Genomic DNA, 6825 nt, shown 5'->3' with positions numbered 1-6825 from the left:
GTTTCACTTGCCATCCTCGGTTCCAACACTGGCTCGTTTCTGTGGCTAGTTTAGGCTAGGCATATGCGCTGGCAGATGAAATTCGACATCGGTGAAGTCCATAAGTATTTCAATATTGCGGCTCGCACCAGGTCAGCGTCCACACCAATGGTCTCTATGACGCTAATTGTAACAAAATATTTACAACTGAGTTTCAATAGTTAAGGAGTGAAAAATTAAGATAAAACTGTTTGGATTAATGTAAGTATGTATATTAATTTAGGTATTTGTAAATATAAGTAGTTATTTATATTTTAGTTTGTATACTAAATTAATTAAGTATGGATACTAGCAGTGAGTATTCCCTGGGGTCTTCAGGATCTTATTTTCATGGCGTCGGCTCCGCGGCTGCACACACCCCTTCGTGCATCTTGCAATACTATGCACGTGCATGATGACCTTTATGATTAGGTTATCGAAAAACAATGAATATACATGTGACAGTTTGATTTCACTTAAAATTGAACAATCTTATGATATCATATAGAAATTCTCATGGCAGGCAGATTAAACCCGGTTAAAGATTTACTTGTATCTCGAATGTTAAAAAAATTACATTTGAGGAAATTTAAGGTATAATTATCAAATTTGAGATACATGTAAAAGATGACCATGGTCTACTTTTGCGCCCTGGATATTGCACCGTATGAATTGCCTTCATTTCACAACAATTTAGAGTTTAAATTGATTAAATGAGTTAATATTGTACACGTTAAGAATCATGTAATTTTTTGCAGTTAGAGGCCTTGCTTGCTCTCCAATGAACCTCGCGATCAAATCTAAGCGTGAGAGGGTGTTTGCCAAGTCCTTGCCCCTGACACACCTGAAGACAGGGAACATTTTGGACTTAAGCGTAAGTACATTGGCCACTAAGATTTTCCAGACGAATAAAAAAATAGTAGTAGCCCGTCATGTTTGGAATAATACAGGCATCTACCTGAACGTTTTTTTATTTTTTTACTCCTCTTTCAGCTCTCAAAATGAATGATCATTATGCATTAATTTCTGTTTCGTGGCGGTTGCATCTTCATACCATCAATATATGTAGCTAGATTTTTAAGTCACTCATGCCACACATTTTGCACTAAAACATCCACGCTGTAAACTTTGCCTAGTTCTCATCATATATTCTTATCATCTTTCATTGTATATATGCCATATTAACTTGTTATACTTGGGTTCATAACCAAAATTTTCAATTTTATCACTTACTATGAGGGAACATGACACCAGAAAACTCAATGATTTTTCAGTATTTATTATGATATTCAATATATTCCAAAGTAGTATCACATCTAGCGAGCAGTTTTATTGCGTGATGGGTCAAAACAGTTCGTGGGAATTCTCCGCCTACACAATCACCACAAAGTCGGAGTTTGGTGACCAATGCTTAGGTACTTACTCACTGTACCCAAAATCATTCATTTCAGAGGGCTTAGCTATGTTTGACATAATTCCAAATTTCGTATTCCACTCCCTTCGGCCCTACATCAATCTTCCCTACATAAGAATCATATTCGAATGCCACTAGGCCTGCTGCCCAGCTTGGCGGTAATTTTTCTGATGCACTTTCTTCACAAAAATGTCAATATTTGAAATATAAAGAAAGAGCTATTTTCGGCCTCTGCGACCAATATTTAAATGTCGAAAACCGAGATCACGTGATGATCCTGATTTACTATGACGATACCGTTTATTTTCGCGAAGCTCATCACCATGGGGCATTTATTTTTCATTCAGAGTAAGAAGTACAATTTGCGGGTTATATGTAAAATTGGGTGGTTTCCTATTATTTTTTTTTGTTGCCTAAATCGAAAGATCCTGGAGTCCTGGAGTACGCATTTCACGCTTTTAGATTTTTTAATGACGATATCTATTTTTCGCGATTAAATGAAAAGTGAAAATTTTCAAGCGCGCGAAAACGCGACGGCTAAGTATGAATGCTGGGAAAACCCCGTGTGACGTCATTCCGGTTCCTGCTACCGCCATAAGAGCCTTGGGGCGAGGGTATGTACGCCGCTGAGATGCAGGCTGCTAGCAGGTAGCGCTTGGCTTAAATAAGGATTGTTAATACCTTATCAAACGAAGGAAACTTTCCGACCATAGGCAGTTTTTTAGGTGATTATTAAGAGATGTATCCCTGAGCTCTGTGTCTCATGCAGGCATTGGTAATCTCAGGCAACGTAAAACTCCTATCTACTCGTATAGAAACTAGGTCCCTGTGATGTCACGTGGAGTGGTATCGCATGGGCGCCAATCTGGCCTTCTTCAAATGCGGTTAAAATTGACCATTGCCATTCGTTTAAACGGGGATTTCTAAAACCAAATAATTTGTATATTATGAATACACTAATGGTGGGTAACGAATCGCAATCAATGCCTTTAGTTTTCTTTGATGAAGGAAACTACCCAATTAAGAACGAAACAGCTTGGGCGAACTTTGAAAAAAAAAACTGTAAGAGACCCTCTTCAACGGTAAAAATGTTCTAATTGAAACAGAGATCCTGAAAAGAAAGGATAAAAAATTCTCATTCCTTCACGGAACGATTACTGAATGGAACCAGTTACCTGGAGGGCTGTTAAACCCTTACCATATAGTACATATTTAAGGGGCCTTCTGCATTCATGGTTTCTATGAAGTGGTTCTCTTGAAAATACTTTCCAAGAGTGGAAAGAGTGGAAAATGACATGTGATCATCACCAGCAGTCACTGAGCCAGTTATATATTTTGTTCGTCTCATCAAACCGTCTTAAAATAGCTTTTACTTAAGTTTAGTGGAAAATTAGGAATATATGATTATGAATATAAATAACTTCCGCTAAGTGAAGCCTGGCATTGATATAATATAATCCTGGCATATTCAATATGGTTAAGTAACGGTGGGAGTGATTTGGGAGGAACGCGTAACGAAGGGAAAACGGCCGCTTCTGTGCAATGTAGGTACTCCCCGCCTTCTTTCGCTGCGCCACCGATGCCTGTTTCCCCCATTCAAGACATCCCTTCACGCCTCCATCTCTGGTATAACCTCAAACACCATCATCCTCCCCTCCCCACTCGCCCGTTCTGCTAGAGGGCAAACAAGAAGTGAAGAAGAAACGATACGCATGCATATAAATGCGTAAGCGTGTCAAACGTGCCCGCCCACCTACGTCAGAGGCTCGGGGCGCGTTCCGTGTGACGTCAGTGATTTTGTGAGGGCGTATTTAGAAGTTCTCCGAATGAAATCTGTCGCCTTTCCCGACTTGTTTGAGTAGTCAATAGCTGCCGGTTTGATATCTCTCTCCTACCGATTCCATAGTTGGCGGGAGTCTTATGCATTCATGGTTCCTGTGAACTGACTCAGTTGAAAATAATTTCCAAGAGTGGAATTTGACATCGCCAGCAGTCACTGAGCCAAATATGTATTTTCTTCGGAGCATCAGACCGTCTCCAAATAAAGGAACGTTTAATTCAATCTCAAATTTAAACGATATCATACTTTTGATAGTTAAAAAGTGAATGTAAAACAAATATATCTGTTCAAAAAATTGACTAAGTCGTGAGAATAGCATTCTTATAAGCAGGAGTTTGACTGCATACCTTTCAGCGTGGCCAAAGAACAAGAAAATCTGTCGTTATGATCAGGGGCTACATGTGTTCAACCGTCGCCACAAGGGTGTCCATCCCCCAACTATGATCGCGCATCCTTCCATTGAGCCTGCAATTCTCATTACGGTATATTTCGAGGTACCTCAAAATCTAAAGTACTGGATCATGTGAGTACCTTTGTACGCGGCAACGCGCGGGTGCAAATAAATATCAAAGATGAAATACGCCGCGAAAAAATCATTTAGCTTAGCCGGGAACGGAACCCGGATCTCTACTACCAGTCTCTCCACCATTTTCCTCCTAGGTGGGTTTACCGATGAAAGGGTTGACCTGGATTATGGAGATCCGGAACAGATGTCTGGGTTGTAATACCGGCTAACCCAAATGATTTTTTTCATGCCACATTTAATCTTCGTTGTACCACCATATATTTATTTCCACCACCCTCTCTCCCCCCGCCCCCCTTATGGCGCAACTTGAACCATGCACATGGGCGGCCCTACATCGCCATCAGAAACATCAAATGCCTTAATTCCATCCATTCGTTCATTCTTAATGATGATCGCAAGTGATCAATCCGGTGGTTGCCATGACGCAGGCTCCGTCCAATCATTTTTTTGCAGCCCGAATCTTCGCCTCTGATATCTTCATTATTTTCTCCGCCTTCGTGAATTTCTTACTGCATGAATTTTAACTTGTCATAAAAGCACTAGTGAGAACACTTCCAGAAGTCTGCATGGCTCGTTTTTGTTTTGAATGCACAGAAACATAAACTTTCGATTGTTGAAGGATCGCCTGAATTTTCTTGGTGATTTATGGAGCATCCATTGTTGTGATTGATTCTTTGTTTCGGGTGTTTCACATTGAATCCGTCTCATCTCTAGCTACAGTTGATTGAAAAAAGTTTCCCTATCGTAGCAATTAGGTCAAAGTATATCATAGCTGCATCCATTTGGCAAGTTTAGCGGTTGTTGCTCCGCAGTTCACGTATGGCGGGAGACTCATTTGAGGCAGTTTTGTTAATGAGACTTATACTCATCTTAAACTAACAACTTATGCTCACAAATTACCGAGCGAGTAGCACAGAGGTCGCACAGTTGCCCTCTACGTACAGTAGGTACCAGCGTGTCGCTTTTATGCAGAAGCGGATACAGGAAAAACTCAAGGAGGGGGAGCAAAAAATTTCTAGAGCTACCTTTACTTTTATCATAATAAAAAATAATCAAGTCGCATGCAAAGTTGAAGAAATTTTTAATGAACGTGATTATACGCGTCTACAAGACAAAACCATCTTATGATGTAAAACAGTTACAATTGTGGTGCTGCAATCTTTGGTAATACGGGCGGCCCCGCACGGGGAGAGAGGGGGCGCGCGTCCCCCATATGTATCCGCCACTGCTTGTATGACGTTGATGCTGAGCGATCGGAGGGTGAAACAAAGCGGCCCTCGTAAGCTTCTTTACTGACGATACCGCAAAAGTCACAATTTTTTACAATAAAATATTTTTCGTAATTATAATTATTATTAAGTGTCAAGATAATGCTACGAAGAAATATGGATAGCTCATAGTTCGAAATCTCACTCTGAATATTGGTCAGGCGTCCTTCTTAGATCTAAAGCGTAAGCTGGATGTTTTGTAAATTTATCCCGGTATTCAAATATTTCTGTGCTGTTACAACTAAATCCCTCGAATGTACTTACTACGTGGCATATTAATTTTCTTTTCCCTCTTTCGAGCATCTTTCTTTCGATAATTCACTGAAATATTATATTTTAACGCAATTTTTTAAGTAAAAACTTCTTTAGCGGCGTTAAGCACTTTTGCGGGATGGGGAAAAAGCATAGAATTCGCGTGAGCGTCACCGACCCGACACCGCGATCGCTACAGCGAGATATAGATTTCCGTCTTAAAATTCGTTTCTTAGTATTACATCCTCGGTAGTATAATGGTCAGTATCCCCGCCTGTCACGCGGGAGGCCGGGGTTCGATTCCCCGCCGGAGAGGATTTTTTTCTCAATCTCATACAATTTAAAAGATTTTACAATGGATATTTCAACTACGCAGGCTGACTAGGTAATTTATTAATAAACTTTGTTAATATATTGTTAATATATAGACTGTTAAAGTCTTTTTGTTTTAAAAATATTAAAATTGAAAATATAAATCTATAGTGTATATTGTATAAGTTCATTATATATGTAGAGCTCGTGCATGAACGTGCAGAAGAGTGTACACGCTATAAAAATACAGGTCAGTACAATTGAAGGCTGTTTCTTTTATGTGCATAGTGAACAATTATAGGTTTAAAGCATATTCAATAAAAGAAATAAAAGCATATTGTATTTTAATATATAAGTGATGTTACTTTCTATTCATATACATCGTATTTTTAATATATATTTAATAATAAACAGTTTGCTGAAAAAAATTTCAATCTCAATTTTTGTTGAAAAATGACTATTACTGGAAAAATTAGTTCTTTAATAATATTAAATCTATATAAAAAATACATGGATAATAATTATTTCAGTTTTCACTTCTGTCGGCCAGTCCCACGACTGCCCCGTTTTTTTATTTAGGTCAAAGCATGATGATTAAGGATGTCGTAGTAGACTTGTGGCATTTTTGGCCACCAATGTATGCATATAACTAAGACCGATTTCATGCCACTAGGACTTCAAAAGATTTCAAAATTACCTGTTATGCACTTGATTCTCAGTCGTGCCATAACATTGGGTCATTTAGACCGTCGATTGATCTTTCAGTTACACAGGAACAACCTTTCAATCCTGACGCGGGAAAATGATCTCTTTCTTGGTGTTACACTCCGTAATTATGTGGCAGTACCTTACGTCGGGAGGGTTTAAAGTGGAACTCCACCATAGTGAAGGGGATAAGATAAATCATGAAAGGAATATCTGATTAAATTTCACAGTCATTACTGCTAATTGCGTTTCTTTCACGGGTTATGGAGGCGAATGGCGTCCTATGTAGATTTCTACGCACTTATGACCTCTATCGAGTATCTAATATAGCAGCTTCCTTCTGAGACCTTCTCGGAGGTCAGTACAAGTTGTTTCCTCGGTGCTGCATTCGGGGTGATATAGTATTTAATCGTTATTCAACGGTTTAATCGAGCATTTAAATTTCTTGGCTTTGAAAAATTTCCATTGCATGAGTTTAAGAAGAGATTAG

General features: G+C 39.0%; 1 non-coding gene across 1 annotated transcript; it reads left to right on the top strand.

Annotated features, from left to right (window-relative positions):
* Nucleotides 1-5561: 5561 nt before the first annotated feature.
* On the top strand, nt 5562-5633 carry Trnad-guc. The gene has a single exon. It is a non-coding gene; the product is annotated as a tRNA-Asp (tRNA).
* Nucleotides 5634-6825: the final 1192 nt, after the last annotated feature.

Source organism: Ischnura elegans, chromosome 3 (assembly GCF_921293095.1).
Source record: "Ischnura elegans chromosome 3, ioIscEleg1.1, whole genome shotgun sequence".
In the NCBI taxonomy this organism is placed as follows: domain Eukaryota; kingdom Metazoa; phylum Arthropoda; class Insecta; order Odonata; family Coenagrionidae; genus Ischnura; species Ischnura elegans.
This window is presented reverse-complemented; position numbering and strand designations above follow the sequence as displayed.